The following is a 14021-nucleotide window of genomic DNA, read 5'->3' on the forward strand; positions in this document are numbered from 1 at the left end:
ACAACACTCTCAGTGCAATGCTCAACAGAATTGCACCCTTGTGAGCCCATAGATTTCAATAGATTTAGAAAAGTGTAACTCTGTTTAGCATTGCATTGTATAATACATCAGGTTCTGCCGAACTCTATATTTTGTAACTCCTTGTTTACTTACTTCCTGCCCTAGTAATCCGTGTAACCTGACAACCAGAGGTTTAGAGGCGACAGAAGCCTGAGTTTGTTCTTAACTATTAAGTTCTACAAGTCGGGGACCTGGAAGGAATTGAGTGCGGAGCATCATGCCAGGCAGTTGGTGCCCTGCCTCTCCCGCCCTGACCTAGCCAAGGTTATCTGTCCGATGGTCACCTCTAGGCTGGATTACTGTAACTCGCTCTACTTAGGGCTGCCCTCTCAAGGCCGATCTGGAAACTCCAGCTGGTACAAAATGCCGCAGCGAGGATCCTTACGGGAACCCCGCTGAAGGCTCATATCCAGCCAGTGCTCCGCCAGCTGGAACACCGGATCAGGTTCAAGGTGCTGATTTTAACCTTTAAAGCCTCACACAAACTGGGACCTTCATATCTGTGGGAGCACCTCCCTGATATACCCCTTAGTAGGGTTGCCAGATCCCCCCTCTCCTCCGGCGGGAGGTTTTTGGGGCAGAGTTGAGGCAGAGATTGCGTGTGCGCAGCTGCGCCAACGCAATTGCATCATTTCTGGTAAAAGGCCCGTTGCGATGCTGCACTTCTGGGTGTAAACCGGAAGTGAAGTGGCACGGTGTGCAGGGGCATGTGCACACTTGCCCACTGACCCTCAGCTGGTCGGCGGACAGCCAGGTGGTCTGGAAGGGTTTTGGCCGCCACCACCGGGCACTTGGCAACCCTACCCCTTAGGACATTATGCTCTGCCAAAAATAACTTACTGGTGGTCCCTGGCTCAAAGAGTGTTCGGCTGTCCTCAACTAGAGTCAGGGCTTTCTCGGCCCTGGCTGCGGCCTGGTAGAAGTCCCTCCCTAAAGGGATCAGGCCCCTGCAAGACATCAAGGAGTTCCGCAGGGCCTGTAAAACAGTTGCTCTGCCAGGCCTATGGTTAAGGGCAGCTATGATTTCCCATCAGTGCTGGACTCCCTGCTTCCCCTCACCACCACCCCAAAACACACACACTTTGGGGCCTTATATTGGTCCAGTTATCTGTGGAGGTGCTGTATTCTGTTTAGCCATCATTTGGGGCCCTGGCTGCCTTCCAGGCCCATAGCGGCCTCTATGTGTTATTAATCAAGCACCACTTGTTTATTATTTTATTGATGATTTTTCAGGATATTGTATTATATTGTATGTTTTTAATTGTATTTTATAGTTTTATTGTATTTGATATCTCCAGCCAACCAATCATCCTACCTTTTAAGTTCCAATCATCTTCATCTTTTTATTTATTTATTTACTTCACTTATACCCCACCTTTCTCTATAATGGAGACACAGAGCAGCTTACATCATTCTCTGCCACTCTGTTTTATCCTTACAACAACCCTGTGAGGTAGGTTAGCCTGAGAATGTGTAACTGGCCCAAAGTTTCCCAGTTAGCTTCCATGGTAGAGTAGGGATTCATACCTGGATCTCCCAGATCCCAGTCCAAAATTCTGACCAGTGCATCACATTAGCTTTTGTGGGGTGGCTGCCGCTGAATAGTAGTAAGAAGTCCAGCCTGAGCAAGCCATGCAACTCAGGTAGTAGCAAGTTGCCTGGTGGTTGCTGCCAGGCCTGGCTCTGATTAGTCATCCCTCAAAGGCCTAAACAGCCCTGGACTGGGCCGTCACCCTTTCCCCCACCTTTTAGTGAGAGAAACCAAACCTTGAAGACTAGCAATACTGTTGTGGTTGCCTAGCAATGGCCACTGAGAACATTCATTTTCTAATGTGATAGGCTGCTTCTATTATTTTGTAGGGCTTTTTAAAAAATCTCCCAGTGGTGTTTTTTTTTTAAAGCTTTCAGATTTTTCTGCAAACCTGGGGCTTTTCTCTGGTTTGCAAAAAGTTCTGTCTTGTCTGTTCATGGCTCCAGTCTTTGAATTTAAGTTACCACAGATGGGGCCACATTGAGAATTAGATAAATTGATGAGGAGAAAGATGGGTGACCTTGGGCACAACTTCTCAATCTAACCTACCTCATGCAGTTTTGAGAAGATTTTTTGAGACCTGGGTTATGGTGAATTTTTAAAAATAGAATCGTGGCGCTAGCCAGATGGCTGGCTAAGCACGATTGATATTCCTGGCAGGCGACGTGGTCAGACCGGTGACCTGGTTGGTAATACTGGCTGTACTGTATTTTAAAATGTCATCATGGTCCCTTCCTTCATTATATTTTAACAGCCTGAGATTGCAAAGAGGAAATGAAATCAGAAAATGCTCAGTTAAAAGGTCAGTTACACTAACATGGATGAGAGGAAGCATGGGCTCATATGTTATTTGTACTTATAAGCATGGTATTTTATAAAATGATTTTCAGCTCTGAGTGCTCATCAGTGACCAATTAAAACAAAGAGAAAATGGTGGGACTGGGGAAAGGAAATTATTAATTAAATGATCCATTGCAATGCTGCTAATGGCCACTGAATGAGACTTCAGAGAAAACGTACTATGGCTCTCACTGTATGGGAATGGAGTATTGCACAGTTTTAATAATGATATAGTGTGGTATGAATGAACCTCAGCTTTAATACCACTTGCAACTGAAAGGAGAATGGTGATGCCTCAGCTATAAATTTCCTTAGTTTGGAAAGGTCTGTATCTGTCCTTAAGCGAATAAACCCCCACATTCCATCTTGCATGAAAACAAAACGGACTCCCCACACAAAATAAAATCCTTTATCTATTTTGTTGATTAATTCAGAGGAGCTCTATAACTTGGTTCTTTATTGACAGTCACCCATCTATATTGGAATCCCCACTCAACACAAAAACATTCATTGAAAGTGAGGGAAACCCCACCCATTCATCACTGGTGAACTGCTCAGCATATCTGTTTAAAGGCAAGTAATCTTTTGTACATGTCCTTATCTCCAGGCCTGTATCAGCCACCTCCCCTCAAATCAGCCCACTTTTAAGAACCTACATTCCATTTAGGAATTTACACTCATAAGGCACCCTTGGATCAGTACAACTAGCATTTTCACTTAATAGTTTCTTCTATAAATGGCTGACTGATAATAGTAAAAAAAAAGTCTAACATTGTCTTTCTGCACAAAATACTGAAATAAAATATATATATTGGCCATTAAAAGCATTCTAGACAGCTCACCACATTAAAAATAAAATAAAATACAAACCTAAACCCATAACTGATTAACCATGATCAAAGTAGCAGAATATTTCAAGCCATCTTAAAAGCAGCAATAAAACAATAGAAGCAGCTGTGTACCCCGTTGATGTTTGCTTTGTCCCTGATGGCCTGCAGAAAACAAAAGCAGAGGCGGAGGGGAAGAAAGGAACCACACCAAATTCAATCACTGAGCTTGACAAGCAGTCAACCTCTTGTCCAGATAATCTGGAAAAAACCCTGAGATAGTACCTCACCCAAAAGATCTTATCTTTTTGTCTTCGAAGGGTGGGGGGGAAATTACCCACAATTAATACTACTTGTGTGTTGTCAAGTCACAACTGACTCATGGGGGCCGCAACACCATGGACAAAGATGGTTGCCATTTCCTTCCTGTACATAGCAATGCTCACCTTCCTTGGTGGTCTCCCATCGAAATACTAACCATGCCTGACCCTGTTTAGCTTCCAAGCTATGATGAAATCATTCTAGTCAGGGTTATTTAGGCTGTTTAGCCACATTTAGTATGTGGTTTGTGTTTGTCCAATATCTTGACCTCTTTTGCCTCTCCTCTGAGGCAATTTGCTCAGTTTGTTCCAGGTTAGGTGCAGTTTGGATTAATTTACCCCTCTTGTTTCCAAGCCCAGAAAGAAAATAATCTGTCCCCAAATTATGCTTGTGTCTCCCCCCTTTTTTTGTTTGTCTTTAAAGTTGCTCAAGCCCCATCTTCTGCACAATAGGAAGCCCTATTTCCTCCACTCCCTTGGAGTTACACGTTTGCCCATCAACTGGATTTCTTTCATTGTTGTTGAATTCTCCAGTGGATCTCAAGATCAGTAGCTCTCTCCCCCTCTTGCTGGTCTTCTCTCATTCCCTGCTTCTCAATAGTCTGTTGGAGTAGGATAACTTTCTCATGCTCTAAATACCTATAATCACACTTTCATCCAGATTTGCTAATTATTCCACATACAACTTGATATCTTGCATGGTTCTTCTTTAACAAAGCTTATTTCTGATTTTAATTTAGCCTGGGCTTTCTGTATATTCCTTTACCTTCTTCAGTTCTTGTGGTAATGCTTCACCACCCAAATGTCCTTAATGCTGAGATGTGGGTCATTACTTTCAAATGGTGTTTGGGGGGGGTTATTGGATTCTGGGTATTTAAGGGTATCACTTCTCAGACTATTAGCTGTGGTTTTGACAGGGTTAATATCTGAGCCAGCAGAACTATGGGAGGAGAGTGGGAGGCTGCAGAGGAGACGGTTGCTCTACATTTGTGCTCTAAAACCATTTTTATGTGTATATGGGCTCTGGTTGAGGAAAAGCCACATTTTCACATAGACATGTTTCTAGAGAAGACATACGTTCTATTACACACGTTTCCACAATAAAATGGCACAGCAGCTGTAAAAGGGCATGGTACTTTAAGAACAGTAAAAGAATGAATGATTATAAAAAGAGTAAAAATAAAAACATGAAATGAAATGCTAAGCGTTGATGTGCCATAAGACTCCTGTTTATTTTTGCTGCTGTGTGTTAACAGTGCAATCCTATGCAGAGTTTCTTGCTTCTAAATTAATTGAAGTCAATGGGCTTAGACTGGAATAACTCTGCACAGGATTACACTGTTAGTCTGTTGCAGAAAAATAAACAGCAATCTTATGGAACATTAAAGCCTAACAGAATTTTATTATTTTCATTTTAATTAATTTTATTTTATGCTGGAATTAAGTGTTGTTAGTGTTTAAATTATCGTAAGATCCTTGTTTATTTTTGCTCCTAATTTGTCACTCTGACAATGCATTGGTAAAAAATACATGAAATGATTCTTGATTTTCCATAAGTCTTCAATTTATGCCCTTTTTTCTGAATAAACATTTCTCTTGTTTAACAAAACGGCCTGCTCCATGTAAGCCTCAACTAGTTTGTTTCAACACCACTTAAATACTGTTTTTGGCTGGGGGTGCTCTTAGCTTTCCCAAAGATAAGAGGCGCACAGAGTTTGATTGTTCAACTTCTGCTGTGTTAACCAGGTGCCAACTTATCTAGATATTTTACAAAAGATTCTTCTCAGCCTCCCCCCTCTCACATTTTCAAGCCCGGCATCCACTAGGCCCAGAGAAATCACAGATACACCTTGTAAAGATCCTTACATCCGCCAGTTGATCAACAGCAGCTGGCCCTTTAAGAGTTGGGCAGGCACTGACAGCTGGCCCTTGGACAGCCAGCTGTTTGACAATCAGCTGTTGGGAAGCTCCACCTGGGGGCAAAGAAGGTTAGGGACAGAGCAGAAATTGCACAGAAGTCAATGTTGGTGCATCACAGACTTGGCCATGTCCCCCTAGGGCTTCTGGGTAGAGGGAGGCCACTGGGGTACCCAAGGCCTGGCTAGGGCCTTCAAAAGGCTTGAGGGAGGAGATTGGTGGGAACAGACCAGCTCAGAGGGAAACGGAGGGGAGGGGAGAGGAAGAATAGGGTGGTGCTCCACCTTTGCCCCTCTCTGTCTGAGGCCAAGGGAAGACACTTCAGCCAAATTGGACACTGGTATATGATGGCCAGGGCCTGGGATCCTACAAAACCAAAGTGTTTTGCCAGTATTACTCATAAAAACAGGAAACAGGATAAATGTGAAAATGTACCCCATGAGTGGGCCTGAATTTAAAAAAGCAAAACAGCCTCAACAAAATAATTGAGATTTTTTAAAAAATAGGAAAACAGCTAGTTTTGATGAGATGTTCTGGAAAGTATAGGCGCAGTTAGAACAATCTTGAGCAGCATAATTTAGAATCTGCCCATGTATGTTCAAATCCTAGATCAGTGCCCATGGGCAGAGCATTTTATTTAAGAAATGAAGTACTGGGAACATACAACTTTAAACTTATTGCACACTACTTCAGTTCATTCCAGTGGGGTACTGAAAATTGGTTTCAGGATTACAGTTGTAACAATCCAAAAGCTGAACAGCATGCAAGACGTACTTTATAAGTAATACAAAAAGAAAACTGTCTTTATTTCAGCGTTTTTGTTATTGGTGGGAAAATGCATGGATACAGTTGTTTTCTGTACAATTAAAGTCACAGTTGTGATTACAATACATTTTCGTATTTGTCATTTTTAGTTGAAAAAATGCTGTACAATAAACATGACCTCTTTACATTTGTATTTATGAACTCTGTTCTGTTAATGTTACATAACTTGTGTGTGTGTTTTAATTTGCATTTTACCCTCTGGTGGAATTAAATATTTTGGTTCCTGGAAGCAAAGTATGCATATGTGGTTAACACATTTGATCAGTGGTGGAAAGTACATGAGGGAGGGGGATACCGTCCATTGGAATTTTGTTTGCTCTTCTCAATCTGTGGGTTAGATCTGACCAGCTTTTTCACTTGGTCTCACTTAATTCCCATTCTTACTACAGCCCCCATCCCATGAAGGCAGGCACAGCCTCTTTGGTGGTCAAATGGACACCCTTCTGCCTTTCTCACCAGTGAAAAAACTGGTAGTATCCAATCCTGTATGTTGTTCAGTCTCTAATACTTCACAACACATTTTGCTTAGAAATAAGAAGACATTAACTAAAACAACATGCAGGTTACAGAATCAGCCTAGAAAAGTTCTCTAGGGTCCTGCTGCAGTCTGGGAACCCCTGTAGAACAGAAGGGATACTATGGAAGAATTGCATGCCACTGAAGGTTTTTCCTTTATACAAAGATCATGCCCTTTTCCCATTAATCTCAACTAACTACTGTGAGGGAATAGCTGGAATTATGCCTTAAAATAACACACAACCTTGATTATGTGATGTGGGACAATTAAGGAAATTCTCATGTTTTGGGAGAGGAAGTCCATTTTAGAGTGACAGATGAGCTGGGAAACAGGATTGGCTGGAGAGCCCAAACTTCCATTTGGCCAAAACTCAGATAGATGGTTTGTAAATTCCAGTTTAGGCATCCTAAAAAAAAAAAAAAATGCTTGTCACAGCTTTGGGATGACTGGTCAGTAATGGCTTGGCAGGAAGTGTTTACCCAAGCCCACAAGGGCTTGATTAGGTCCACAAAGGCATTTGCAAGTTGGAGACGGTTAAAACTGTTGGCCTGGTTTGGCAATGCATTCCAAGAAAGAGGAACTGGGAGGGGGAGAAAGACTGAAGCCTGGGCCAAGGCTGAAGAACGATGTTTGTCAAAGTTTCTGCCACCTTGCACCCATTTCTAGCAGAGAAATTCTGAGGTAACAGACTGGTTAGTTTAGGATTAGCTAGTTATTCTGATTTTGGTTTCTTTCTAATAATCAGTAACATCTTTAGCTGTGTTCTGAATAGTTCCTATACGTCTGTGTTTTGGTTCAAGCAGATTTGTGCTTAACTATTAAAGATCTTTTAAAGATCCTTGGTATAATCTGTCTGCTTTCAACCCTCACCTACGTGCCTAGTCACTTTACCATGCAGCAATACTAATACAGCTCAGGCTAAGAGATAGAAGGAGGTTTGTCCTCTCTCTCACACACACCCGTCACTTTCACATACACCCCACCTCTAGTGAATTAGGGCACAGGAGGGGCAGCATGGGGGAAAGATAGACTCAGGTTGCTGGCAGGATATCCAAGAAGAACTTCAGGATGGATGCTGAGGAGGAATGAATGAATGGTTTTATTATTACGGCAATAGCCAGATAATGCTGAGGAGGAAAGGAACTATTTAAAGGAGTCAGGACACCCCAACGTGCATGTACCAAGCCCTCTCAGGTGCTATTCACACAGCCCAAATAATGCACTTTCAATGCACTTTGAAGGTGGATTTTACTGTGTGAACTGGCAAAATCCACTTGCAAATGATCGTTCAGGTGCAGTGAAAGTGGATTGAAAGTCCATTATTTGGGCTGTGTGAATAGCACCTCACACTCTGTGCCATTATCTGAAGAAAGAGAAAAAGGGAGCCAAGAGGGTGAGTCCTTGACAGCTACCATCTCCGATTCTGTATTCAGAGTTATGAATATAGATTAAAGTTCCTTCTCCATTCATAACCCTGCAATGAGCTGGGGCAGAAATATTCTCTCTTAGTTATCTTTTATCACTCTGATTTTAATACATTCTGGGCAATGGCCCCTGCACTCACGGTCCTGAACTCTTGCATATAGAGAGGAATATACAAAGTATTCCCATGATGAGAAAAGGCGAACGCTTTTCCCAACTAGTAAAGGCAGACACCTAGACCATCCCTGCGGGGACCATTGGAAGGCAGTTAAGGCAATCTCTACAGCCTTCTAGCTGTGAAGACGAATGCATGTCCACACAGCAGCAACCAGGAGCACTAAAACAGTGCTTTCAGTCCCTCAGGACTCTGTAATATGGGTATATAAATGAGTTCAGGAGTAATACAACTCTGTTATGATCATGAGTGAGAGTCTTTAAGTAGAGTAATGTATAAATCATTCATTACAGAGCAACTTTCTCTGGAAAAATCTTGTGGAAAACCACCTCCCAAAAAACATGGGGTTCTTTAGTAGAAGTTGGTATAGATTACAATACCCACATTATCCACATAAACTAAATCCCATGTAATAAACTGGTTGGACTAGCAACTGGCTTCAAACCCTCTGTCTGCCTTGGAGCTCACTGTGTGATGATCTTGGGCCACTCATTACTTCACAGGATTTTGAAGATAAAAAGGGGAGGGGGAAACCACGTATGCCACCTTGAGCTCTTGGAAGAATAATAATATATCTAAGAATATCTGATTCTGAACCGATACTTCAGTGTGTGGATCGTTAGATCAGCACATTGGGGTCAGGTGCAGATAAAGGGGGGTGTTTGTACAAGCCTCAGCCAGCCCACAGTTTACACAAAAATCCAAACAATTTTAAAAAATTAAAATACATGCAGAAAAACAGACATCTTGCAGCGCTACATTGCGAGATCTGCCATTTTCATTGAGCAAAAGGGAAGGGATTTTTGACATTGACTATGTCTAAATTACTAATGTCTAAATTAATGACTAATGTCTAAATTAACTGGTAAGGCAATATATCCTGGGGCCAAGTCCTGTCTCTTCTAATTTCCATGTGTTACAATGAGGCTAAACAAGAAGAACACCAGTTGCCTGCTCTAGGTTATAAAGAGACTAATAAAATGTCGGTCACTGGTGGCAAGAACAGGAGAAGGGGGCCTATTCATTGCAGGGGCCTCAAGAAGTGGGTTTCTGTGTGCACTGTGCATGAAGATGCATTGTGCCTTGCCACAGAGGCTGTTGGACACAGAGGTCAGATCACGCAGTGTCAGGCATAGTGAGCAGTTTTTGATTTCACTATAAAGTTGTCCCAAATGCAGGACTTTTCCCCACAGAATGATAAGCATTTCACAGATATGGGAGAAAATGAAATGAGGAACTAAGGGAGTCCACTGGAATGAAGGTAAAACTTGTCCCTGGTAGGCAGGAAGGAGCTTTCCCCAGCTACTGTGCTCCAGATTGCTATTTAGAACTGAGTCTTGCCCCAGCAGCATCACCCCTTTCATCTAAGTGGCCTCATATCTGGTTCACACATAAAGGAGAATGTAGAAGGAGGTGCCAGAGCATACAGAATGGACTGTTCTTTAGTTTTGAATTCTCCTTTGAATTAAAAGAATCTCCATGAAAATAAAAACCAAGCACAGAAGACAGAACGATTCTATCCATGTCCTTTCTTTTCTTACTGTGCTGCTTTGCTATTTCCAAAGACTTCAACTTGTAGTTTCGAGTGCTGTGTCCATTCTACCACCTCATTCATTCTTACCTCATTCTCTTGTATGTATGAACAAGGTCTATGACTCGGTTTCTTGGTCATGCTAGAGTGTGGCAGACAGAATCTTGGGAACTGGTTGTTATACAGCTAGAAAGTCAGCATATACTACACATGAAGCTTAGTTGATGTTGGAAGTATCATACAAACTTCTAACTTAGGCTAATACTTACTTAAATACAACTGGTAGGGTTGGCAACCAGCAGGAGATGGGGGCCAGGATATGGAGAGCAACTGGCAACAACAGCATGAAGTCACTTCTGGGATAACCTGGAAATGACATCATGCCTTTCTAGGAATTGGCAGAAACTGTGGTAAAATCTGGGCTTTCCCTGGGAGAGATGTCACTCCTCTCTAGGAATTGCCTAAACCATAGAGTTTCTGGCAATTCCTAGAGAGGACTGATATCACTTTTGGGTTTTCCTGTTAGTGATATTATGCCATCGCTGATGGCAAGTTTTTTTTTTTTCATGTCTCCCACTGGAGTTCTGGTGGGCAAGGCCTGCTGGGAGCAAGAGATTTCCTGCCTCCAGTGGGCACATGGCAACCCTAACAACAGGTGAATGAGCCGTTAAACAGTAAATGATTGTAAAATACATTGAGGTCATCAGCTGGTAACTGATACAAGATGAAAGCATGATCAGTCACGGCTTTTAAAAAGTGTTGTGATATTATATTTCAAGGAAACAAGAGACGTTCCAAGGAGCACAGTTTCTGCTTCCCCGACTTAGATGGTGTAATGAAATTCTTTTTTTTTTGTCTTCAGTCGAAACTGTATCTACCCAACCTTCCATCTATATGGAAGTTCAAACATTTTTATACAACACAAAAATCACCCCAAGGTGAGCTTCTGTGAATTGGGTTGTGAAAGCAAACTGCATAGCGTGATCTAGGTGATCTCTCTGGAAACAACCTGCAGCAATTGCCCATGTTTGTTTGACTTGCCATCTTGTGTTTCAACAAATGGCAATTGCTCTCGTGCTTCACAAGCCAGCCCAGTGAAGCCTCAGTCACAGGTGAAATATTCTTAGTCACAAACACAAATTAACTATGAAATAATTTTGATGTCGCCTCAACACTAACTGCATCGTTTCAAAGAAGTCTTTGAGATGTCTGCATAAACCATATTTTTTAAAATAGTGTGTAACTGCCTCTACTTTGTTTTTTCATTAATTCGTCTAAATTTCAATTAAAAGCTTATTTCTTTTTTTAACACTGTATAAACGATGTTGTTGGCAATTCAAATAAACAAGACCTGAGCGGCTGGTTTATATCAGGATGAGGGCCTTTTGCAAGAGCTCCACTTCACGTTTTTAATGAAAGAGAGAAAAGCTCCGACAGAGGCCAGCTTCAAGTCAATTAAAATTACAACTTACTAACAGAACTGTGGAAAGATTGTATCTACTTTAATCCTTAGAAAATGGTAATATGAAATGTTTTAAGAATCTCACTTATACAGGTTGAGTATCCCTTATCCGGACATCTGATATCTGGGCTGATCTGAAAACCAGACCTTTTGAGCTGGCATGCAGGCAGATCCGCGCTGCCCGGCTTCTCCTGATTTCAACCATGGAAACCCACTTACCTGCAGGAGACAAAGGCCATTTTTGCATGGTCAGTTTTGAAGCTCACTCACAGCTTTTTTTTAAAATGCAACTTTAAAAGTGCCTATTCATGGTCCCGACGCAAAATGACAAATTCCACTCCCCACTCACCTGCTCCTTTGCTCCTGTTTGCATAGCAATTAGCATGTGAATAGCTAACCCGCCACTGTTATTTTGCATGGTTCCCTCAGAGGGATTCTTCTCCAGCAAACACCAAAGGTCGCATTAAATGGGCTCTTTAGTAATGCGAAGCAGGTATGCACCAGCTTCGCAGTCACTTCCAGAATGACGATTCAGCATGATTTTTTTTTTTTTAATATGCAGGGCAATTCAGCCTGGAATGTGCTGCTAATTACCATGCAAAAATGGCCAAAGAGAGAAGGCCAAGCCAGCTGGAGGGAGAAAGCGCTCCCCCCACCTGCTCTGGGAACAGAGGAGACAGGAAGGAGGAAGGGAAAGGGTGGGGAGAAAACAAAAGGGAAACCTGCTTTCCTTCTGGAGAGGAGGGGACTACCACGGGCACGCCTTCTGGAAGCTGCTAGAAGCTGCTTTGCTCTCTCTCTGACTCAGGCTGGGGTTCAGATATGCCAAAATATTCCAAAATACGGACCCCTTCTGGTCCCAAGCAGTCTGGATAAGGGATACTCAACCTCTAATGTACCTTTGAAAATGTCAGCGGAAAGAGTAACATAAGGATAGTCTTGATGTAGTTTTACTAGCTGTCCTTTCAGCACAGATCAAGAAAAGGGAACATTGGGTCAAATGATGGTACATATCTATGAATGTGCCTGATCAAGGTAGATGAGCGCCAATCAATCTCTTGCCATTCACTGTCCAAAGTTAATGGTTTAAAAACTGTAACCTTAGATCATAATGTTGAGACAAGAAAGGAATTAAACAAGATTACATTGTTGTTATTTTGGGCCTTGCTTTATGATTGAATCATCTTGGTATTGCCCAACAAATTCTCAAATAAACTGACATGGACTTGCAGCACTATGGAACCAAAGAATGAACAGCAGGCTACAATTAAACAATTTATTTATTTTCCTTTATACCCTGGCCTTTCTCCACAATGGGGACCCAAAGCTGCTTATCACTCTCCTCCATTTTATCCTCACAACAACTTTGTGATGTAGGTTAGGCTGAGAGAGCGTGACTGGCCCAAGGTCATCCAGTGAGTTTCCATGGTTTGAACCTGGGTCTTCCAGGTAGCATGGAATCTGCTGAGTGCTTTTCTGCATTAGAATTAGCAATGTTATTTCACTGGTAGAGCTATTCTGGAAACCAGCCCTAGGAAACTGTGCTTCACCTATGCCCCTTGGGAAAGAGACATTCAGACAGGAGAGAACTCATTACTAATATAATAGAAATAAATGTATTGGACACATAAAGAGTATCTGTCTGATCCTCGGGACGCTGAAGTGAGGGTGTTCTGTGTTGGCAAAGTGATCTGAGGATCAAATTATTTGTTATCTTTGCAGGTGAACACTCAAAGTAGTTTCTTCACCTGCAATAAGAACCCAACTCATCCTGATGTAGAAACGTGTGTGTAAAGTGCCGTCAAGTCGCAGCCGACTTATGGAGACCCCTTTTGGGGGTTTCATGGCAAGAGACTAACAGAGGTGGTTTGCCAGTGCCTTCCTCTGCACAGCAACCCTGGTATTCCTTGGTGGTCTCCCATCCAAATACTAACCAGGACTGACCCTGCTTAGCTTCTGAGATCTGACGAGATCAGGCTAGCCTGGGCCATCCAGGTCAGGGCATGTAGAAACATAGTAGGAGGTCAAATGCTGGATCTCCCACCACTTTATCACTTCACTTCATGAGTCAGGCAAGTGATCAGTCCCCCACCAAAGACTGCTTAGCAAACTTCATAGTCATGGGATAAGAGGACAAGTCCTCTAATGGATTGAGAGGTGGCTGAAAAATAGGAAGCAGAGAGTGGGAATCAATGGTCAGTTCTCCCAATGGAGGGATGTGAGCAGTGCGGTCCCTCAGGGATCTGTGTTGGGCCCGGTGCTTTTCAACCTGTTCATCAATGACCTGGAGTTGGGATTGAACAGCGAAGTAGCCAAGTTTGCAGATGACACCAAATTATTTAGGGTCGTTAAAACCAAATGGGACTGTGAAGAGCTCCAAAAGGATCTCTACAAACTGGAAGAATGGGCATTAAAATAGCAAATGAGATTCAATGTGAGCAAGTGTAAAGTGATGCATGTTGGGGCAAAAAATCCCAACTTCACATATACACTGATGGGATCTGTGCTGGCAGCGACAGACCAAGAAAGGGATCTCGGGGTGGTAATGGATAGCTTGATGAAAATGTCAACCCAATGTGCAGCTGCTGTGAAAA

Source organism: Euleptes europaea, chromosome 2, assembly GCF_029931775.1.
Source record: "Euleptes europaea isolate rEulEur1 chromosome 2, rEulEur1.hap1, whole genome shotgun sequence".
Taxonomy (NCBI): domain Eukaryota; kingdom Metazoa; phylum Chordata; class Lepidosauria; order Squamata; family Sphaerodactylidae; genus Euleptes; species Euleptes europaea.